The sequence below is a fragment of the Micromys minutus genome (assembly GCF_963924665.1).
Source record: "Micromys minutus genome assembly, chromosome: 18".
NCBI classification, from domain to species: domain Eukaryota; kingdom Metazoa; phylum Chordata; class Mammalia; order Rodentia; family Muridae; genus Micromys; species Micromys minutus.
The window spans coordinates 15255725-15280631 of NC_137953.1; the positions used below are offsets into that span (position 1 = coordinate 15255725).

A 24907-nucleotide genomic window follows, 5' to 3' on the forward strand; every position below is an offset into this window, starting at 1 on the left:
AGACTGGCAGTGTAATTCTCAAACACCTTAGGGATGCAATTGTTAGGGAAGCAGTCCTTTGTGAAGACGTGCAGCAGTACGGTTTTCCCACACTGGCTGTCCCCCACTACTACTGTCTTCCCTTTCACGTTCTGATTAGGATCCAAGATAGATTTACTGGATAATTTCTGGCTGGCTCTTCTCTCCTTCACTGATGTTGCCTTATTTTCTCTTGGGAACAGGAATTTTCTCTTTAGAAGGGAAAGAATATATACTTCTCTGTATAAAAAGCAGATATAAAAATAAATCGTTAGGCCAGAGGGAATCTCTTAAGCGCAGTGGTGTGGAGGAGGAGAGGCAGCGGCTCTTTACTGCTCTCCAACAAGTTTTCTGCCTGACTCCGTGCCTCTCTTCCCAAGTCCAATTCTGATTCGTCTACCTTTTGGTTCTTTCTTAAGTCCTGTAATAATAATACATATAGATTCTGAAACAGGTGTTCAGTTCTAGGCATTAGAATTAATACCATTGAGTTCATTTCATATTAGGATATGGAAAATATTCTATAAGTTTATCTGGAGCAGAAATTAAAATAGTCTGCATATTTTTTGTGTCTGTCAACACAAGATTGACTAAAATATATTCTGTAAAATCATGAACTCATTGTGACCATTTTCCCACCATCTCTCACTGCATTTGCCATTAACCTCAAACTTACAGAGAGACTTCCCAAATCAGGCACTGTCAGTCCTATGTTGGTCTGTGTGCAAAGGCTATTTTATCATCTTCCACAATGATGAGCATTTAAAGCCCTGTGCTTTTCAGACTTTCTACCATTCAAAATCACAGGTTGTCTGTAGAGGGTTCTCTCTGAGTTATGCAAGTCAAACCTCTCTCTCAGGCCTGCTGTCTATATCTGCTTTTGAAGATGGCATTTCTATCCCATTATCATTCTCACACCACCTACCAATAGAGTTATTTTTCATCTTCTTTTCAATCACTTGCAGTTTTTCTCTGACTTAGGTTACTATCTCTTCTTTCATGTGGGAAAAAAGTTTTAATTTCTTTGAGTAAGGGAAAAAATGAATGTTAGGAATGATAAATTTATTGATGACATAAATGATAACATATGTTCATGTTATAGAAAATATTCAAGGGGAGTCAGAATTGTGTATACATATATTCATCTGAGAAGGTATCTAGCTGAGCTCCTTTGTTGTTTAAAGTTTTATCTTGGGTTTCTGACAAACTCCTGTTTCTTTTGTCTCAGCCTCCCAAATGTTTGATTGTAGGCATCAATCACCCAACAGGGCACAATATGATTATTAAAACCACAGTATGCGGCAAGTTAAAAACATTAATAGTATTGAAAATTCTCTTAGGATGAGGGATAGTAATGTCATCTGAAATAGTTCTCATCATATGGCTTACTATCACTAGTCCTACCTCCAATTAAATCTCATTAGATTGGAGGTGACCATAGCTTACTCACCTGCATACACATACATACATATAAATACATGTATGTGTATATATAGTGACATTCTTGGTACATTCTGTATTGTGTGCACAAATTAAAACATACTGGAAGAGTTCTTGGAACTAACATTGTTATTACAGGTTACCTCTAGGAGGCGCCATGAACTGTAGATTTCTGCAAGGGCTTTGGGAGACTGGAGAAGAATAGAGAGATTGTTGAACTTTAAGATTTCCCAGGATATGTCTACAGCACATAGGTTCACCATCAGATACAAGGTCAGTGGTATGTACACATAGCTCTCGCTATGTGTAGGTATTTAGACCCATGCCAACAGAAGCAGAGATAGGTTACTCATTTGTTGTACTGGGTACTTACCAGGAATCTTCACTGTTCTGTTGACAGTGGATCTCGAACAGAGTTTGCTCTCACCACCATCTGTATTCAGAATAAAGATATGACAAGTTAATACTGTGAACACTGCAGTCCACTTCTGTGACTCATTTTGCAATACACACACACTTTAGAGTACAGTCTGTCAGCCAGTGTCTGAATCAGCAATTGTCTCTTTACTCAGCATGCTACCCAAAATCTCTCCTCTTTTTCCAAAAGATAGTGAGCCTTGCTTAGCTAACTAAACCTGAGCATCCAGGAGAGCTTTTAGAAGATGATGTGTCCTTAAATCTTTGAGTCAAGTTTAAACAACTATTTTCTATTACTTTTGTCTATCATTAAAACTTGCTTTTAAAGTTGATTTGACATAAAGTGTTGTAAATTTTATGTCTGTGTTCATTTGCAGAACAAGTAATCTGGAAACAATTTAAGAATGTTCATTTCAAATTAATCATCCTATTCTTCAAACATATAATATTTTAATTTAAAAAAATGACATTAATTTTTTATTGAATTTTTAATATTAACTATGAATAAATATGACCTAGGTATAAAATTCATTTTGGTCTGAGGTCTTTTGTGTAAGAGCTAGTACTTTGAGTAATCCTGGTAAATTATGTTATATAAAAGTACAGTTGAGTTACTCAGGACCTTTTACATCAAATGTTTGTTTGACACTGAATAAGGAAACAAAGAAACTGAAGCACATTCATCTTTTTAAATCCCAAAGTTTCCATGTAATTAGGACGTGGACAGAACCCACAAGGTTGCATCAGAGCCTCAGAGGACACTATCTACCGTCTCTGCACCTTATTAATTTTCCTTGCTAAATAATTAAGTATGTTTATACATATACATTACTCATAGTGTTTAATTTTATAAAACTATCTCCCTTTAACTTTATTATTATATACAACATATTTATACCAACTTTGATAACATTTTATTGTCAAATTTGCACAAGTTATTAATTTCTGAATGGGATAAAACATCAGTGTAAAAATTGCTACCATAAAGCCAGGCTGTGGACAAGCTTGTAGTACATTTCCTTGAGTATTGATTAATGGGGAAGAATCTAGTCTATTGTGGGTGGGGCCAGCTCTTGGTCTTGGACCCCAGTTTTATACCAAATAGAACTGAGAAATCTCCAAGGAAGGAAGCAGTTAAACATCCCTCTTTTATGCTCTGGTCAGCCTCTGACACTGGGTTCCTGTCTTGTTTGAGTTCCTGTTCTGACTTTTCACAGTGATAAACTGTCACCTGAACTGTGGCACTTGGAATGTAAGCCTAATAAAATTTCCATCCTATCAAATTGAGGTGTTCATGATATTTCATCATAACAATAGTAATCCTAATTAAGAAAAATCCCTTTCCCTCTCTTTCTTTCTGTTCCATGTTTCCTTTCCCACAAGTTTTCTTCCCTTTTTGGTTTTCCTGCTACAAACCAACCACAAATTTGATTTTATTTATACATTGCACTTAAAAGATCTATGATTTATAAAGCAAAGTGTATGTGTAATAATTTGTTTCTAAACTATTATGTCTACCCTTGACGCTTTCTTGTGGCTTGTATATCAATCTGATCTTGGAATGAGTGAAGCCTGAGTGTTTTACATGAGAAACAAGTGATCTTAGCCACTGTGATGACTGTCTGTCCCCAAAGAGCCTGTCAGGAGAATCTAGAACTCTAGGGTGCTTCTTGTACTTCTGTGTTTCTTCTCTCCCAGTGATATCTTACTGTCTTTGATGGTATTTTTGGGTGTTTATTTAACCTGGGTACTCTCACAACCCTCTGTCCAGGTAATTTATTTTTTTATTTGATGACTAGTTTGCATAGGTCCCTAGAGGCCAGCCCAGCTGCCCATGATTTATAAATCATGCCTTCACGGTGAGATCTTAAATGAATCAGTCCAGCGTAGTCATCAAGATGAAGTCACATACACGGGTCTTCGTATTTGTACTGCTCTGGTTGTCTGGTGAGACATTTCCTTGGTGCAGACAATGCGATTAGAAAACTCATTTTGGATTCCAAGGATTGTCAGGAAATCTTTGTGTGCATAAGTATATACTCATCATCTATTTCTGATTTCAGGTGCTGATGGGAACATTGTGATGACCCAGTCTCCCAAATCCTTGTCCACATCAGTAGGAGACAGGGTCACCATGAGCTGCAAGGCCAGTCAGAATGTGGGTAATTATATAGCCTGGTACCAACAGAAACCAGGACAGTCTCCTAAACCGCTTATATACAGGGCTTCCAACCGGTACACTGGGGTCCCTGATCGCTTCACAGGCATTGGATCTGGGACAGATTTCACTCTGACCATCAGCAGTGTGCAGGCTGAAGACCTGGCAGTTTATTACTGTCAGCAGTATGATGAATTTCCTCCCACAGTGCTCCAGCCTCCTACACAAACCTCCTTGAGAGTCTAACCAGATTTTACACCACACAGCCTGTATACTTCCCCTTCTGTCTGAGAGCTGTTATGCCTGACTAACTGATCCAGAGTAGCCCTGAGCATGCACAGTTCCTCCTTCTGCCTGAGACCTGACCTTCCTGACTAACTGATACAAAGTTTGGTTGAAAATTTATGAACAGATTGTTTCTATGATCAGTTGAATTGGGAGATCTTTATGGCAAAAGGAAGTAAAGACATTTGTGTTTTTTATTTTTGTTTTTATGCTCAAATTTTGCATAATGAAGATGATAAATTTATTATTTTGTATTTTGGAGTGCAAAATTCGAACATGGATTTTCTTGGACTGAATTAGGAACCCGAAAGCCTATGTTCCCGCTGGAGGATAGAGAAGACAACTCATGTTTTGCTTTTCTCAGCTGCGAGCTGTCTTCCTCACTCTTGAACACTGGCAATTTCTCTTTCTTTTCTACCTTTATTCGCATAGATAGGTTGATTTGCATCCCAAAATACAAAAATATATTGTACATTGTGACAACCATTATCCATCTCATTCATCATTTCTTACCCTTTCTTTTTCTCCAAGTAATGTTCTTTCAACTCCTAGTTTCCAATGCATGTTTATGTGACATACACAGGTGCCCACTCACAATCATATACAGGGTCCAGCTGAGATTTATACCCACATACAGATGCATATACACAGAGATTTATGAGTCTATAAAAATTTATGATGCAAATATCTGAGAACAAGATTAGAATTAACTTTTAACCAATTTATGTGTTTGCTTTCTATTCCTATTTCACATACCTCTGCTGTTTTTTCATCCATTTTCCAATTGTGAATACTCCAATACTTCATTATGTATTATATTATACTCATGGTAAACATGATTTTGTGTCATGAGAATTGAGCATGTTTTTCTGTGCTATAATAATTAAAGTGTTTGAGATTGGTTGAGGGAAACACTTTGTACTTCAGTTAAAAACAATTTGGTAACCAACCTCAAAACTATATTAATTAAATATTAATTAAAAATATTTTTTTTCTTATTCACTTTTGAGACAAAGCATCATTCATTCTGAAGGAGTAAGGTGCATTTTTTAAATTACCCATTTCAGTTTAGTCATTACCCCACTTTCAGTTCATCTTCCCATAGTTCTTTATCCCATTACTTCTCTTCCCCTGAATCCCATGTCTGGAAAGTTCTTGTTGACACCCTGCCTCAAACAAGATGGACTTTGAGGAGCAACATGCGTGTTGTCCTGTGTCCTTCATGTGTGCTGCTTGTTACATTCACTCACATATTTATGAACCATACACAAAAGATGAAGAAAGAAAGAAAAAGGAAGGACAGAAAGACACTGAACACAAACATAGGACTTGTTAACTTATGATTATTGAATAAAATGAAAGGGAAATCAATAAATCTGATACTAAACTCAATTTGGGGAAGGACATGGAGACAGAGACATTTGAACGAAAGCAGAAAAATAAGTGCAGCACAGCCCATGTTTCTAAGACGTATCAGAGGCTTTTGTGAGGGCAAGCTAATGAAAGCTGTTGGAGAGTAAAACACTGGGATGAGAGTGCAAGCCTGGGTCTAAAGATTAACTGACAACCTAACTATTCAGTGTTCACTTTCCTTAAATGATAGACAGCAATGCTCCCATCAAGTCTTCCCTTGTTCTAGAGAAAAAGGAATTACGAAATCTAAAATAATTCCTTAAAATATGATAGATCGAGGTGAATAAATGGCTTAGCAGTTCAGAGTACTCTTGTTCTTGCAGAGGACACAGTTTACTTTCCAGTACCACATCATCGACTGATGCCCTCTTCTGACAGCTATGAGCACTGACACTTGCACACATATACAATTTAAAATGAAAATAAATGATTAACGGAAATGAAATAGTACCCCACGCTGGATGATTGGTCACCTGTACCACAGAGCATGCGCACAAAAAAGACTGATGGCCTGAGTTTGATTCCCATACTAGACTGAGGGAAACTACAAACCTAACTTCTGCAGGTTGTCCTGTGAACTCCACACACACACACACACACACACACACACACACACACACACACACACACACACTCACACACACACAGAGTAAATGTTTTTGGGTAACATTATTTACAGTGATATAATTTGTATTTATCATCATTTTCTATATTCAGAATTGAAGATAAGAAACAGTAAATCCTCAGTGACTGGGAAGTCAAAGGAGTATGCTGAGGATAAGGGAATAGGCAGAGATGTGTTCAGGAAAATAGTGGAGAAAGGAAAAATTATTCAATGTTCAATACTTGTTAATATAATTTTAAATGATCAATAAAAAATTAAAGCAAGTATTTTTGAAAATTATTAAGTCACCAAGTGTTAAGGACGGAACATACATACATGTGTGTTTATAATACTTTTCTCATTATTTGAGATATTTTTCCAAACAAGGCTTGAACTCTGTGTTAAATGTCAGAAGAAGACAGAACTGAGAGACTGAGCCTCAGTGAGCTGCAAACCCAGGAGGTTTTTGTTGAGCCCTGGAGCACTGTGGGAGGAAATTTTCTACTGTGCTGACAGTAATAGGTTGCAATATCATCAGCCTCCACAGGATCAATGGTGAGGGTGAAGTCTGTTCCTGACCCACTGCCACTGAACCTGGCAGGGACCCCAGATTCTAGGTTGGATCCAAAATAGATGAGGAGTTTGGGTTTCTGTTCTGCTTTCTGTTGGTACCAGTGCATGTAATTATTGCTAGATGTACTGACACTTTTGCTGGCCCTACAGGAGATGGTGGCCCTCTGCCCTACAGACACACCCAAAGAAGATGGAGACTGGGTCAGCACAATGTCACCAGTGGAACCTGCAATGACAAACACAGAGACCATTGTTACATATGTTTAAGACCTTCCCAGCATAGAACCTTTTCATTTGAAACTTTTAAGAATAATTGTGGATCTCACACTGAGAAACCAGAATGAAAAAAAAATAGGGAAACATAAAATCATTTACAAATATCCTAATTATGATCAAGAGCCCAGAGGCATGGAAAACCATGATGGCCACAGCGGTTAAACCCAACACTTCTCTGCACCCTCACCTGGAACCCAGAGCATCAGCACCCAGAGCAGGAGTGTGTCTGTCTCCATCTCTGAGAGCTGCAACAGAGGATGCTTCTTAGGCTCCTGGCAGCTGCTCTTAAAGTAGCCTGGGCTGCTGTATGATGACTCCATATGCAAATCAGCTCAGCAGAGTGTGTGCTGCTGCTCAAAGGGCACCTGCTCCTGTTTCACCCACAGGAATTCATGTCAGCTAGCGAGTCACAAGTGTCTTAAGGGACCCACACAGTCTATTCCAAATACATGTTTTTATTAGTTTTTTCCATCTATTCTTGGTTGTCCCGAACCTCACTCTTTAGACCAGCCTGGCCTTTAACTGTCAAGAAATCCTCCTGTCTCTGCCTCCTGAGTAATGGGATTAATAGTGCACACTACCACCTGGTTTTTCCTGTCAATCTGCTCTATTATATTTTTCCTATACTCTCTTTGAGGTTTGAGGTGGGGGAGTGCTTTGTGGCTGAACTATGTAAGGAGGGTAACTTACTTCAAGAACAACTTGATCCCTCACAATTGAATACACACTTCAATCATTATCTGAGTGAAAATAGAGAAAACGATCCAATGAAGAAAAGTAATTTTTAAAACGCTCTTATTTATTTATTTCCCTATTTATGTAGATATCTGTTTTTGATCCTTGTGTATTATGTGTCTTTGTATGTTTGGGTGTGTTCATGGTTGAAGGCAACCTGTCTTGCCATGTTGTATGTGCTAAGTTTAGAGGTCAAGTTTGGGTGACGATATTTCTTTCCACCTTATCTTAACAAGGTCTGTTATTCTCCACTACTAAGAAATGCTTTCTAGTTCAGGGTCTTGCAGAGATTGTCTTGTTTTTTTCTGTCTCTCAGCCTGCTACAGCACCATTCCACATATGGTCCATACTTCTTCTTCAATGTCTGGCTTTTTCTGTCTACCTGGGATATAAGCCAGGTGCTCACACCTTTGTGACATACACCTTTCCCAAAGGACTAACCTATCAGTCCATTGTTTTTATGTAAAATCAGTGAGAGAAAGTTGTCTTTACTGTACAGAAATATTACTGCAGGAAAAGGAGGAGTTCAAAAATGAAGAAAAGAAGCATGTTAAGTAGATCTGCCCAGATCCATCTTTTGTGTAGTCCTTCAATACATGATTATTGAAAGGCAGGTATTTTGTATTTTATCATGGTTATAAAAGCTAATCAACAAAATTAACAAAACTGTAGATTGTTTCTCAGAGAAATTGTAAGACCGTCAGTAATCAGGTAAAATCAAAACTCTAGAGGCAAGTAATTTATCAGATTTATATTAGTAAATTCTCACCCCACAAAATGTCCACATATTATACTAATAGTCAATTGATATTGATATAAACTGCCCACTTAAATAAGACAAATGATTCTATGATCATTAATCCTTTATAAGATATTCATAGGTATGTATGGCTATTTAAATCCAAGTGGATCTGGTTCGTTCTTCTCTTCCTTCATCTTTTTTTTCCTTCTCTCCTCTTGTACTCTCTGTCTTGTCTCTAAAATTCCTAGTCTGCCTTTCTTGTTCACTGCCCAATCACAGGCCTTGCCTTATCTTGTTCCTGCCCTCAACTACATGTAGTCATCAACCCACAAAAGAGACATGAGAAAATTAAACAGATGAGTGGGATCACACTGCTTCCCATGTATTTCAGTATATACATGACATGTGCAGGATTTCTTTTACTGGCGCTTCCATCACTATGTAGAAGGCCATGATTAACCTGCAGAAAATAGATGGATCTTGGAAACAATCTTAATGATTTAATATTTTATGTGAGAGATGATGAGGTCTTGAGGTGGGGCAAAGATGAAGGGATTGGAGGGAATACTGGCTAATATAACTCAGAAGAAGTAGTAAAATGTAAATTTATCTATGAGATACCAAGGAGTAAAACAGACAAGGAGGGAACCCTTCTTGGGTTTCTAGTTTGGACAGTGTTGTAGTTTGCTTTCTATCAATGTGATAAATATTGCGTCCAAAAGCATCATGGCAAGGAAAAGGTTCATTTGGCTTACAAATCCTGATCATAGTCAATCATTGAGGGAAGTCAGGGTAGGAACTCCCTCAAGATCAGAGGCAGTGCTATGAAGAAAAGACACTGGCTTGCTCTCCATCGCTTGCTCAGAATGCTTTATTCTACCCCTCCAGGTAACCATCCAAAAGTGATGCCTCCACTGCTGTCCTGGACCTTTCCATAATAATAATTAATTTAAAAAATGCCTCCACATAGGTGTATATGCAATCTCAAAGAAGCCATACCTCTATGAAGGTTCCCTCTCCCCAGCTATGCTAAGTTGAGAAAATAATACTAAACACAGAGTAATTGTGATCCTAAATATAACATACGAGTGCAGTGTAACATCAACAGTCATGGCTCACACTCACTGAATTCATCCCAAGGTTATAGAGCTCTGGCTGTTCCCAGCAATGTGAACCTTGGGGAATTTTTGTTTGCCAGCTCTCTTGTTGAGCTTCTGTTATGCTAGTAGGAATTCTTGATTTTTCTTTGCTAAAGTACAATTTTTCCCTCCTAACTATCTACATTAGAGTCCTTCCCTATATAGACAGACTAACAGGGCAAGCATTTTCTATTACTCTGGAAATGCAGCTGCCTGGTAATGGTTTTCTCATCCCTGAGTTTTGGCTTTCAAGCATCTTATCAAGATGCAACATCATGAGGAGTAAAACCCACAGGGCAAGGCCTATCTCAAAGTGAGGGACTGACAGAAGTTGGAAAGAGATTGTGAGCAGGAGAAAGAGATGACTCAGTGTCCATTGGAGACTAAGGAGAGGAAGATATGTGGGGGAGAGAGGAGAGAGAAAGAAAGAGAGTGAATATGAATTACCTCATCCTGCTTTTAAAAAGGTGATCCAATGTCTCTTAAATCTTTTCCATGCAAATCACTGAAGATCATAGAAAGAATTAAGCAGAAGAGACAAGTCCATGTAGTAGTCTGTTGGCGCCATCAAACTGGTGTTTCACTGTCTGCACAGACACCCCAGCTGTGTCCCTCAGAGGAGTCCCCGAGTCTAGGGCAGGTCCATGGGGAGTTATTGTTCAAGACTCAATCACTATGGAAGGGCTCTTCAGCGTTTGAAGACAGTAATAATGTGCAAAGTCCCCAGGCTGCAGGTCTTCAATCGTGAGGGTGAATTCTGCTGCAGATCCGCTGCCTGTGAACCTGGTGGGGACACCATCAGCCCTGACTGAAGCGTGGTAAATGAGGGCCTTGATGGTTTGCCCTGGTCTCTGTTGGTACCAGGATAGGTAGTGCTTTCCATCTGTGTAGAGGAGGCTCTGACTGGCCCTGCAGGTGATGGAGATTCTCTCTCCTGGAGAAACCCAAAGGGACTCTGTTTGCTGGGTGAGTGTGATCTGCCCATTGGAAGCTGTAACCAGAGATACAGGGGATTCAGAAAGGCTGTGAGATGTGGAAAAGAGGCTCCTACTATCAGGAAACTAGGACCTGCTAGATCTGTGCTGCAGATGGCTTTTACTACTTACTACTCCCCAAAGCATATTCAAGGTAAAAGCCCTCTTGGCTTATTATCTTACTTGAGAAACATAAGAATAGAAGGAGGAAGTCGAGTGGGGCTGCCACCATCTTGCTGTCTCTCAAGCTTCTGAGAATGCTACGACTCAACAAAAAGACCTATTTATAGTCCATGAGCACAGGAAGGGGCCCGTGAGAGATATTAAAGCAAATCTGATGAGGATGAAGGCTGTGTAAGTGGTAAGGAAGGCTGTGCTAACACCTGCTGTTGACACTACCACAGACTCCCATCTACTGCCTGCTTTCACCATACCCTTGAGGATTTCCCCTGGTGGTGCCACAGATGCTGTGCTTATTGTGTGACAGCCATGGCCATCTCCAGGGTAAACAGGAGTCTAGTGCCAAGGGAGATTGCTCTCCTGAATTACTTCTGCAGAGTGAGTTCATCTGTTGCCTCTAAACTGCAACAGTGACTGGAATATACCACTAATGGGTGCCCTGTGTGAGGTCTCAGACAAGGTTCAATTGCTCCCGTGACTGTGGGGCACAAACTCAGCTGTTCTGGAATGCTATAACCATCCTTTGCCTGGGGATGGTAATAAGCTGTGACCCAGGAACAATTAATCTAACAACTCAGGGTGCTGGCTAATCTTTCTCAGTTTATCCCTGAGATGAGTTAACCCCAGATCAGTAAAGTTTTTTCATTAAATAAGAAGAAATAATGATATGGAATCAGACAATGTTGTCACCATTTTCTCCCATGGGGCTCATTTCCACTTGAACATTTATTTCTTTTTTATTAGGTGAATTTAACAAATCACAATTTTTCAAGGAACTTTTGGATAATGTTACTTAGATGTTTTCTAGTCTTCCCAGATGGTAATGTTAGCTTGCTGAGGGGTGCTTACGCTTCACTCTGCCTTTCTGCATCTGTGGGTACCATAGGTTTTCTAAGGAGAAAGATGATTAGATAGACAATTCTGGATTCAACTTTCCAAGTCTCCTCATAGTGTGAGAAGCTTGTCTTTTGTGTCAGTACTAGGAGCTGCTACTTCTACCAAGGTCACTGTCCTTTGGAAATCAACTCCCAACTTGCAGAGCAGGACCCAGCCAAGCATCAGCTTTAGCTTTACAAATCAGAATCAGGTATGTAGTCCTGTTTGATGCAAAACCACATCTCTCACCTCAAAGGGGCTATAAGTAATAGCTTATTCTGGAGCCAAGTATAAGTGATCCTCTGTCCCTGGAAAAAAGACTTAAGTTTCCTCAAGCATCATGTTCCAAACTGGTAGCAGTTTTATGGGTTTTTAATAGTATTTGAACAAGAAAACTCATAAATCAACACACATTTCAAATGAAAAAATTTAAGTAGTCAGGTTCCTGGAAATCAGGGGAGTCTCTGGGAGTCAAGGTCAGCAGAAAGTTTGCTAGAGTAACTCATGCACATCCAAAGGGATTTTATGTCCCACTGTTTGGCCTGTTACCTCCTAGTCTTTCTGAAGAGGCATGAAATGGAATGTTCTGTGGCTATTCTAGGTGACATTGTTTTAGGAACCCTTTAGTTGCTCAAAATTAACCATGCAACAATACATCTTACATTAGGATTCTGTTACAAAATCACTTGGTAAGCAAAAGGAGATGGCCTGAAACAGATTTACAGCCAGTAGATGGCCTTTAACTCAAATCTAGAAATGTCATCAGGCACTAAAAAGGCAGATATGGTTGAGCGTGAACTGAAGAATATAAACAAATGGATGAAGTTGCTTTGCTGTGAGTAAGCAGGATCTTTCTATCCTCTAGTCCTAAAAATAATGCTCGGTCAGCCTGACACCCTCAGATTGAAGAGTCACTCACTGTGTCCCATTCAGAGTAGGGAACATCCAGTCTTCTACGTCATCTTGTCCCTGGAATCTAGAGCCAAGGAACCCTAGTTGTTGTCTCCCAAGTCACAGTACTTGGTGTAGTTATATACTGAGTTTGGTTTTAAAACACCATACACAAAACATTTAACACCCACAGTTCTTGGAGCTTAATAGTCTGAAGATCAACTGAAATGTTACAGAGATGTGGTGGTTGTAATGAACGTGACATTTCCTTTTTGGATTCATGGATTTGGACACTTTGACCTCAAGTTAGTTTCGGGAGTTTATGGAAGTTTTAAGATGTAGAGCCTTGTGCTGGAGGAAGGAGGTCACTGTTGCTGTTTTTTAGTGTTTATAGCCTCACCTCACTTCCAGTTCATGCTTGCAGTTAAAGGTTGAGATGTGATCTCTCAGCTTTCTTCTCAGGTCTCCCATCATTGTGACTCCCCTGACATTGAACATTTAGCCCCGTGGAACTGTAAGCCAGAATGAGTTGTTTCTGATTGTGGTATTTGATTACAGCTCCAGTAAAGTAACTTTTACAGGAAACATTTTACTCAATATATCCACTGAGAAGTATACAGCAGTCATTAAAAAAAGCATAAGTCAAGCCCATGGAAACAGCCTCTGGGGTTGGTCTGGTGCTACTGTGTATTCATATGCTATTCAAATGCTAAATATTGGCTGCCCAAGATCTGGCTGCCCCCAATAAGCAGATCTTCCTATACAGCAAGTAATGCTATATAAGCTTCACTCCCTAATTTAAAGCTATTGGTTAAAAATAAAGGCTAGAGCCAATTACTGGAAGGAATAGAAGGAGTAAGAGGCATAATTTCTGTTGCCAGGCTGGGGGTCCTAGGTAGGTACTACAGGAGGAGGGAGGGTGAAGGGAAGGGAAGAAGGAAGAAGTTGGAGAGAACTGAAGGGCTCCATTAGGTTTGATGGGCCAGGAGCACGTTCCCGATTGAAATGTCTCTCCAGGACAGACTGCTGGAACAAAAGTAACCTGGGAAAGATTCAAACAGCACGTGTTTGTGGACCACAACGGGAAATTAATAGCCTACTGAATAAAAATATAGATTAGGTGTTCTCTTAGGGTTTTTCTGCTGTGAACAGACACCATGATCAAGGCAATTCTTATAAGGACATTTCATTTGGGCTGGCTTACAGGTTCAGAGGTTCTGTCCATTACCATGGAGGCGGGAGCATAGCAGTGCCCAGGTAGGCATAGCAACTGAGAGTTGAACATTTTGTTCTGAAGGTAAAGAGGAGAAGACTAGCATCCTCAGGCAGCTATGATGAGGATTTTTTTTAATTGAACAACTTTATTTTAAAAAACAAAGATAAATATACAGATTTTAAGCATTTTTGCATAAAAGTATACGGATACATTTTTGTCAGTGCTTGGTTTTCTTTTTTATAAAGGTTTTTTAGTGTGCATTAAGATCTTACTCGTTACAATGAGCATAAAGTACATGAGGATCTTAAATCCCATGCCTGCAGTGTAACACTTCCTCTAACAAGGCCACACATACTCCAACAAGGTCACACCTCCAAAGAGTGGCTCACTCCATGGGCTAAGCACAGTCAAACTACCTGGGGGGGGGTAATCCTTAGTAATTGTGTAAGAGTTGATTAAATAATCCATAGAATCTACCTCCATTATTTGGGGGCTGACTAGGACATGTTAATAGCTAATTGAGAAGATTAAGATCCATTTACATTTGGCACACCTTATGCTGGGCATAGAACCCAAACTAACCTGAGAGAAGTTCCTGGGTAGAGGCACTAACCACCCACCAGCTGCCCAAAACAGTACAGCTTCTAGCTCTGTCATTTAAAAAATTATTCATGTTTTATTTTAACTAATGTTAATTACAGCACTTGAAGAGGAGGGGCTAGTTCCACACAAACTGGAAGAGTCTATAATGTGCCCATTAAACTGCTAAAAAATAGTGGTGAGGTTACAAGAGGAGTCAGTTGAGGTCCCTAGTGTTGTACGGGAGTGACCAAAATCACCCACCCAGCTCAGAGCTAGAAACCTTGAAACAATTTCATACTCTGTTGCAATGGCAAAACAAACAAACAAGACACCCAAAAAAGAAAAACAAAAATCAAACAAACAAACAAACAAAAATAAAACCCGAAAGGAATTAAAAAAATAGAAGAAACAAAAAAGCCTCACCACAACAGAAGAATTAAGTCCTGAATGATTGGCTTCATCTTGCCCACACTCACCACCCTAAAATGGCACAAAAGAAATAGCTAACCACACCCTAAAGACTACTTTTAGTGTAAAAACAGGTAACTGCCGGGCTAAGATGGGAACAGGGCATGATGGGAATAGGGTGTGATGATCTGTCCCTTTCACGTAGATGTGTTCGTGCTTCTGAGCAGAGAGGATCGGGACACCAGGGCTCGATGCTCGGGGAGCCACAATTTCAGATAGGGACAGATACAGGTTTACAAAGGGTCCACACGTTCCCAGCTTCCACTTGCAGCCTGGCAGCTCTAGAGAAACTGCTCCCCAACCCAGGCCTACAGATAATAGGGCCCTTCCTGGAATAGGGGTTCTGCTGTACTTCTGAAATAGTAAATAACTTAAAGCCGAGCCATCCTTAGCCCGTAGGACTTTTTTTTTCTTTATGTTCCTTGGTTTCTATTTCTTCTCTGGATTTTCAAAGAGCTTGTTGCCTGTCTCACTGAACACTTTGCTGGTGTGTTCAGGAGAATGTTTGCTGATGTTAGAGGCAGAGGTAGGGGGCCAAATGAAATTGTCGTCTGTTGTAGTGCTGGAGACAACCCTGAGAATTGGGTCTGGGGGAATAGTATGTCCACAGGCAGCCTACCTGCTTATTTGGCCAGCATGGTCTGTGGTCACGCAAGGGCTTTCTGTTTAAGTTGGGGGCTGGTACAGAACCACAAGGGTAGGAAGGGAGGCAGGGGATGGTTTGTGAACGACACAAGAGGCATAGACTGGAGGTAGGAAGGTAGGGAAAGAGGGCTGCAGCTCATGATCTGTGGCAGTGCTAGGGGTGACTCTGAGAATTGGGCCTGGGGGAACAGAGGGTGTAGAAGGTCTGCAGGCTGCCTACCTGGACTCCTGGCAGCCATGGTCTGTGGCTGAGCGGGGAGATTCCATCTGAATTGGGGACTGGGACATATTGATGAGTGCTCTTAACCATTAAGCCGTATTTCCAGCCATGTAGATTTATGTTAAGGCGATACATGATAGGACAGGAAAGAGATAGGTAGCAGAAGGTTGAGGAGCAGAAGTGGAGACAGGAGGTAGAAGGTAAGAATCAAGATGCAGCTGGAGAAGGAGGATCTATGTGATCTTAATTGGTGATAGGGATATATGAATATTTTTAAGGGATTTTATAGGTCCTTTAATTTCATGTAGAAGGGCAGTTTGTATCTCTGTCCTTTCGATATAATCTTATTGTGTAGAGGGCTTTAGGATTAAGAATTTAATATATAAATCTGCTTAAAAAGATAATGGGCTTTGGAGTCATGATTGTGCTGGGTGGTGGGGTAAAAAAGGGCACAGGAACTCTTTGTGTGTATACATGTATAGTCATCATCTATTTCTAATTACAGGTGCTGATGGGAACATTGTGATGACCCAATCTCCCAAATCCATGTCCACATCAATAGGAGACAGTGACACCATGAGCTGCAAGGCCAGTCAGATTGTAGGTACTAATGTAGCTTGTTTCCAACCGAAACTAGGACAGTCTCCTAAAGCACTTACCTACTGGGCATCTGATCGGCACACTGGGGTCCCTGATCGATTCACAGGCAGTGGATCTGGGACAGATTTCACTCTGACCATCAGCAGTGTGCAGACTGAAGACCTGGCTGTTTATTACTGTCTGCAGTATAGGAACTATCCACAGTGCTTCAGCCTCCTCCTCTGAGATTCTAACCAGCTGCCTGCACCACACATCCCTAGACCTGTATAATTCCACTTCTGCCTGCAGTTGCTGTGCCTAACTGATTCAAGGTTTGGTAGAGAATTAATGAACAGATCCTTTGACTTAGAGGTTCTTAATGGCAAAAAGAAGTAAGGACATTTGTATTTATTTGAAAGAAATTTCTCATGCTTAAATTCTGAGTATAGAACATGACAAATTTATTATTATATATTCTGGAAAGAAGGTTCCAAGGTGCATTTCTATGGGTCAATCAAGGGCCTCCATGAGTTCTTTCTGGAGGATACAGAAGAGAGCTTGGCTATGCTTAGCTCAGCTTTGAGAGCTCGCTTGCCCTCATTTTTGGACTTCTGGCAATTTCCCCCAATCTGCCCTTTTCGTTAACTTTATTTATTTGAATATCCCAAGTTGAGTTTCGTAAAACAAATATATTAAATGTATATCCTGTGTTTTGACAATCTACTTTCCCCTTGTTTCTTCTTTCTGTCACCACCTTTCCCTCCAATTAAGATACTTACAATCCCTAGTCTTCCACCTATTTCCATGTGACATGCACCTGTGCCCACTCATAAGCATACATATGCGCACACACACATGCACACACACAAACATGCACATGCACAGATTTTTACAAATTTATAAAAATTTAGGATCCCGGCCGGACCACGTAAAGTTCAGGGCGCGCACTCGGACCTTCTGTAACTGTGAGCAACGGTGAGCCAGCGGTGGTCCAGCAGTGGTCCAGGAGCCCAGGATTGGCGAGGAGTCATTCCAACTGGCCGGGGTGCACAGAGATCTCTGGGGAGAGATCTCTTCCGAACGTGCACAAAAGTGCAGTCCACCGGTTACGCCTCCCCTCCATTGCTCCTTTTAGGGAACCCGTGACCCAGCATCTGGCTGTTCCCAGCTGGACCACTCAAAGTGCAGGACGCGCAATCGGACCTTCCACTACCAGGAGCAGCGGTGGTCCAGCGGTGATCCAGGGACGTGAGACTGGTGAGGAGGCTTTTTGAGTAGCCTGTGTGCAGAGAGATCTCTGCAGAGCTCTCAAAAAGTGCAGTTTGCCAGTCCCCCTCCCCGTCCCAGCTCGGTTTAGGGACCCAGTAACCGGGCATCTACACAAGACTGACAACAAACAAGATGGCAAGAGGAAAGGGAAATAACTTACCCCAGCGAAACCAAGAAAACCTGGCAACACCAGTACCCAGCTCTCCCAACACAGCAAACAGCAGAATATCAAACAGTCCAGAAAAAGAAGACACAGACCAGAAATCTTACCTAAAGATGATGATAGAGATCCTTAAAGAAGAACGGGAGGAAAACCATAAAGAATTAGAAGCTTTTAAAGAGGAAACAAGAAAAACATTCAAAGAACTAGAGGAAAACAGAACCAAAGATATGAAGGAATGGAAGAAGGAATTTAAAACAGAAATAAACACAATAACGAAAACACTAAAAGAGACGACCCGAGAGATAGAAAAACCTAAAAAAGAAATCAGGAGTTACAGAAACAAGAATTTCCAATAGACTACTAGAGATGGAAGAGAGAATCTCAGGGGCCGAAGACATCATTGAAAACATGGACAAAACAGTCAGAGAAGATGTAAAAACCAAAAAGCTCCTAACCCAAAATGTCCAGGAGATCCTGGACACAACAAGAAGACCAAACCTAAGGATAATAGGAATAGAAGAGGGAGAAGAATATCAAATAAGAGGAACAGTAAATATCTTCAACAAAATCGTACAAGAAAACTTCCATACACTTAAGAATGAGATAACAATAAGCATAAAAGAAGCGTACAAAAAACTCCAAATATAATGGACCAGAAATAAATTCTGCCCGGCACATAGTAGTCAAAATGCCAAATGCTCAAAGCAAAGAAAAAATACTAACAGCAGTAAGGGATAAAGGTCATGTAACATATAAAGGCAGACCAATCAGAATCACACCTGACTTCTCAACAGAGACTATGAAAGCTAGAAGTTCCTGGACAGACATTATGCAGACCATAAGAGAACACAAGTGTCAGCCTAAGCTGCTATACCCAGCAAAACTATCAATCACCATAGATAGAGAGACCAAGATATTCCCAGACAAAATGAAATTTACACCATATCTGAACACAAACACAGCACAACAATGAATTATAGATGGAAAACCCAATACAAGGAGGAAAACTACATCCTAGTAAAAAGAAGAAAATACCTAAGCAAAAAAATTAAAAGAAGAAAGACACACAAGCACAATTCTACCTTCAAAAGCAAAAAAATAGCAGAAAACAGCAACCACTGTTCCTTAATATCTGTTAACATAAATGGACACAATTCCCCAATTAAAAGATATAAGCTATCAGACTGGATACATAAACAGAATCCAGCATTTTCCTCCACATAAAAAACTCATCTCAGAGACAAAGACAGACACTATCTCAGAGTAAAAGGTTGGGAAAAATACTTCCAAGCAAATGTACCCAAGAAGCAAGCTGGGGTGGCCATTCTAATATCGAATAAAGTAGATTATCAACCAAAAGTTATCCAAAAAGATAAGAAAGGACAGTTTTTATTAATTACAGCGAAAATTTGTCAGGTGGAACTTTCAATCCTTAACAAATATGTTCCAAATAAAAGAGCACCCATATTCATAAAAGAAACCCTACTAAATCTCAAAAAATACATTGCACCCTCCACAATAACAGTGGGAGATCTCAAAACCCCACTCTCATCAGTGGACAGATAATGGAAACAGAAACTGAACAAGGACACAATAAAGCTATCAGAGGTTATGAACCAATTGGAATTAATAGACATCTAGAGAACATATCATCCTAAAACAAAAGAATACAACTTCCTCTCAGCACCTCACAACACCTTCTCCAAAATTGACCATATAATCGGCCACAAAACAAGCCTCAATTGATATAAGAAGATTGAAATACTCCCATGCATCCTATCAGATCACCATGGTCAAAGGCTGGTTTTTAAAAACAACAAAGACAACAAAAAGCCCATGTACACATGGACACTAAACAATGCTCTATTAAACGATTGCATGGTAAATGAAGAATATTATGAAAATGAAAACACAACATACCCAAACCTATGGGATGCAACAAAAGCAGTACTGAGAGGAAAACTCATAGCTCTGAGTGCTTCCAAAAAGAAACTGGAGAGAGCATATACTAGCAACTTGATAGCACAGTTTAAATCTCTAGATCAAAAGGAAGCAGATACACTCAAGAGGAATAGATCACAAGAAATAATCAAACTCAGATCAGAAATTTACCAAATAGAAACAAAAAGAACCATTCATAGATTCAACAAAACCAAGAGCTGGTTCTTTGAAACAATTAACAAGATTGATAAACTCTTAGCCAGACTAACTAGAGGGCAAAGAGAGAGTATCCAAATTAAATAAATAAGAAAGGATAGCGGAGATATAACAACTGAAACTGAAGAAATTCAAGAAATCATCAGATCCTACTACAAAAGCCTATACTCAACAAAGCTGGAACATCTGGAGAAAATGGGTGAATTCCTAGACAGATACCATATACTAAAGTTAAACCAGGACCAGGTAAACCATCCAAATAATCCCATACCACCTAAAGAAATGTAAGCAGTCATCAAAAGCCTTCAAACCAAAAAAAGCCCAGGTCCAGATGGGTTCAGTGAAGAATTTTATCAGACATTTATTGAGGACCTAATACCAATACTCTCAAAACTATTCCTCAAAATAGAGTCACATGGAACACTACCTAACTCATTTTTCGATTCCACAATAACCCTTGTTCCTAAACCACACAAAGATCCTACAAGAAAATAGAACTTTAGACCAATCTCATTTATGAACATTGATGCAAAAATACTCAACAAATTCTTTGCAAACCGAATCCAAGAACACATCAAAACTATCATTCACCATTATCAAGTAGGCTTCATCCCTGGGATTCAAGGATGGTTTAATATATGGAAATCCATTAATGTAATCCACCATATAAATAAACTCAAAGAAAAAAACCCACATGGTCATCTCACTAGATGCTGAGAAAGCATTTGACAAAATTCAACATCCCTTCATGTTAAAAGTCTTGGAAAGAACAGGAATCCAAGGCCCATACCTAAACAGAATAAAAGCAACATATAGCAAACCAATAGCCAACATCAAATTTAATGGTTGGAAACCTGAAGCAATCCCACTAAAATCATGGACTAGACAAGACTGCCCACTCTCCCCCTACCTATTCATCATAGTACTGGAAGTCTTGGACGGAGCAATTAGATAGCAAAAGGAAATCAAAGGGATATAAATTTGAAAGAAAGAAGTAAAAACATCACTGTTTGCAGATGATATGATAGTGTACGTAAATGACCTCAAAAATTCCATCAGAGAACTTCTACAGCTGATAAAGTAGTTCAGCAAACTGGCTGGATATAAAATGAACTCAAACAAATCCGTAGCCTTCGTATATTCAAAGGACAAACATGTGGAGGAAGAAATTAGGGAAAAGATACCCTTCACAATAGTCATAAAAACTAAGAAATACTTTGGTGTGACTCTAACTAAGCAAATGAAGGACCTGTATGACAAGAACTTCAAATCTCTAAAGAAGGAATTCAAGGAAGATCTCACTAAATGGAAATATCTCCCATGCTCATCGTTTGGAAGGATCAACAATGTCAAAATGGCCATCCTACCAAAAACAATCTACAGATTCAATGTAATCCCCATCAAAATTCCAACCCAATTCTTCACTTAGTTGGAAAGAGCAATGTGCAATTTCATCTGGAACAAAAAAAAAAAAAAAACAAAAAAAAAAAAAACCCGAGAATAGAGAAATCCATCCTCAACAAGAAGAAAACACCTGCAGGAATCACCATCCCTGACTTCAAGCTATATTACAAGGCAATATTGTAAATTTAATTTATCCAAACAAAGTCATGGTCAGTCCTATAAAAGCAGTACTGCACTCATGATACCAATTTCTGTCTTTGTTCGTGTTTCAGTTGTCATCATAGAAATCATGATCAAGGAAATTCTAATAAAGGAGAATATTTAATTGTGGTTGGTTTTAAGTTTTAAGTTTTAGAGGCTGTGTTCATTATCAGCATGGTAAGAAGCATAGTAGTATCTGGGCAAGCACAGTGCTGGAGGAGCATAGACGTCTACCTCTTGATTAGAAGGCAGCAAAGAGATGACTGTTTACCACAGGCAGCCATGAGGAAACTCTTGGATTCCAGCCTCTCAGTAATACACTTCATCCAACAAGGTCTCATATATTCCAACGAGGCCACATCTCCTAGTAGAGCCACTTTCCATAGACTAAGTATATTTAAATCATTCTCTTGCACGATGAAATGGTGACGAGGCTAATATTGTACAAGTAAATGCAGTTGCAGTTTGCTCAAAGGTGCAATGGCCATGTTAATTCCAGAAGAAACTATTTCACAGCACTCCCCACAAAATGTGTATTTTATGTTCTTTGTCTGTCTTCTTTCATGATGACCTCTGGTCTACCGGGGTAGGAAAGTTTTTTAGGAAAGTTTTTTAGGAAAACTACTCCACAAACAAACAAGATAATGTTCGGTTCTTTCTTTTTTCTTTTTCTTTTTGACAGACATGGTTACTTTTATTTATTTGAAGAAATAAAAACCCATAAGTTTTAATAAATACTGTGGAAACACTGACCAGAAATATACAAAGTGACTTCAACATTAAAAAAAAAGAAACAAAAAGTTCTGCTTTATAACACTTATAAAGTGTTATTTTCTTTTTACAATATTTAAATACAGAAAGCACTTGCCAGCGATTTTGTAATACTGCCAAAAGCATAACGCTGTGCCAGTCAGAGCTCATTATGTTGGGAAAAAGTCTGAGTTTCATGGGAAATGAAAGATAAGACATTTTTTTGCAGAGTCAAAACAAAGTGCTTGTGAAGACACAGAACTGGGTGTTGTAATGACCTTAATATTTCCTCTCTCTGACCTAGTTTTGTGGAGACATCTTCAAAATGCTTCAAAAACAAAGTGTCATCATTGGGGAAAGAAAATGCTTGTTTCTAACAAGCACCCACTATAAAAGATCATAACAGTTTTCTTCTCTGAAAAGAACTGCTCAAAGGGAGAAACCTATAAACTATTTTACATGCTGATTATTACCCTCACAATGGTCACATTTCTTCTTCTTCTTCCTTCTTCTTCTTCTTCTTCTTCTTCTTCTTCTTCTTCTTCTTCTTCTTCTTCTTCTTCTTCTTCTTCTTCTTCTTCTTCTTCTTCTTCTTCTTCCTCCTCCTCCTCCTCCTCCTCCTCCTCCTCCTCCTCCTCCTCCTCCTCCTCCTTCTTCTTCTTCTTCCTCCTCTTTCTCCTTCTCCTCCTCCTCCTCCTCTTCCTCTTTCTCCTCCTCCTCCTCCTCCTCCTCCTCCTCCTCTTCCTCTTCTTCTTACCTGGCCCTGGCTGTGTATTGTTAAGTGAGGTTTAGCAGTCACTTGAGAAATGCCCCAGGCTCATACCAGGGCAGACACTATAAGCTTCTTTTCAATCTGGAGTTTTCTAAAGCATGGGGAAATGGTTTTGTCAGGACAACCTTCCTTTGAAGGAAGTGGCTCCAGACAGCAGCTCACTGCCTGCTGCCAGTATGGGGGCAGCATCCACACACAAGGACATGGTTTGCTCTGTGTATTTGATGTAGAACTTCCTGCCAGACAGCCCCATTCCCCAAAGTACTCTCTGCTACTGGCTACTCCTTCATTCAAGGTGTCTCCTGGTGAAATCAGCCCCCACCTGCCTCCTTTTAATCCCTATCACATCAGACAAAGACATCTTTTATTCGACTTCTTGTTTTCATCAACGATGGCAAAAAGAAAAACAAAGCCACACACTCTCTTCTAAATAGCGCACAAAAAATATTACACGGGACAATTTACCACTTGTTAAGGACAATCACAGGATGAACCAAACCAGACAGAATAAGAAGCACAACTCTCTTCCAGTTGATCTACGCAATCTTTGTAGTCCTGGTCAACGAATCTCGAAAGGCGCGGAGGCCTTGCTTTCCAACCATCTCGCTCAGCGAGACCTTCAGGAAGCCAAGATCAAAGCAACATCAAGTTTTTCTTCTGGAATCTCACCAGGTCCCAGTACAATTTCCATTATAATGATGAGCTAGGAGGAAATGAGATCACATCCTCTAGAAAACTAAACGCTAAGGTCACAGTGCGAGTTCTCCACCGAGGACGGTCTACAAATACATACTTATTGGAAAAGGGGGATTAAAACATTGGAAAAACTAAATCAAAGTAGAGATCCAGGAGTAGCTTGTCAGAAAACCACAAACACAAAACCGAAAATACTCAAGCACCAATCAGAGCGTAGATGTTCTTCTAGGAGGTTCTGACTACCCCCCCCCCCCACTTCTCTAGTGCTGGCCCATTTGCAGCTCCCTTTGTTTTTGGCATATTGTTCAAGCCACACTTCTTGTCACACAAAACTCTTCAACGCATTCGCTTCTCACCAGTCGGTCTACATGTCCTCTTTCAAGGACAGAGGCCAAACAAAGTAAAGTACATAGGTTTTTATATGGTTTCTGTGTTGGTTTGATATCAATATCTGGACAAATTTAATCTTTTATTTTCTGGTAACTTGTGATCACTGAGGAAGTGTTTGAAGCTTTCTCATGGAATGTATATAATGGCGTGAAAAAGTCCTTCAGAGAAGTTTATGTTTCTTTCCTTTTTACCAAAATGCAAATTTCAGCATGGATGTGAAAAGCATTAAAATTATAACTTTGTGTACAAGATGAAATTAATTCACTAAATTTGCCCTTTTTTTACACAAAATAAAACGTTAAAGTTAAGCTTTAAAAAAAAAATAAAGCAAAGTGTATGTGTAATAGTTTATTTCTAAACCATATGTCTACCCTTTACTCTTCCTTGTGGCTTGTATATCAATCTGAACTTGGAATGAGTCAAACCTGAGTGTTTTACATGAGAAGCAAGTGATCTTATCCACTTTGATGACTGTCTGTCCACAAAGAGCCAACTAGGAAAATCTAGAATTGTAGGGTGCTTCTTGTGTTTCTGTACTGACTCCTCTCCCAGTGATATCTTACTGTCTTTGATGGTATTTTTGGCTTTTTATTTAACCTGGATACTCTCACAACCCTCTGTCCAGGTAATTTACTTCCTTATTTGATGACTTTTTTGCATAGGTCCCTAGAGGC

At 39.7% G+C, this 24907-nt stretch overlaps 3 gene segments (V, D, J or C); 1 reads left to right on the forward strand and 2 right to left on the reverse strand.

The window, feature by feature from the left end:
* Positions 1-6736: 6736 nt before the first annotated feature.
* Positions 6737-7159, reverse strand: LOC308432388 (Ig kappa chain V-III region PC 6684-like). The segment is given in 1 exon: positions 6737-7159.
* A 3300-nt stretch (positions 7160-10459) lies between these two features.
* Positions 10460-15871, reverse strand: LOC308432389 (immunoglobulin kappa variable 3D-7-like). The segment is given in 2 exons: positions 15853-15871; positions 10460-10791 (listed from the first exon to the last, which is right to left on the reverse strand).
* A 455-nt stretch (positions 15872-16326) lies between these two features.
* LOC308432390 (Ig kappa chain V-V region MOPC 21-like) lies at positions 16327-16677 on the forward strand. The segment is given in 1 exon: positions 16327-16677.
* Positions 16678-24907: the final 8230 nt, after the last annotated feature.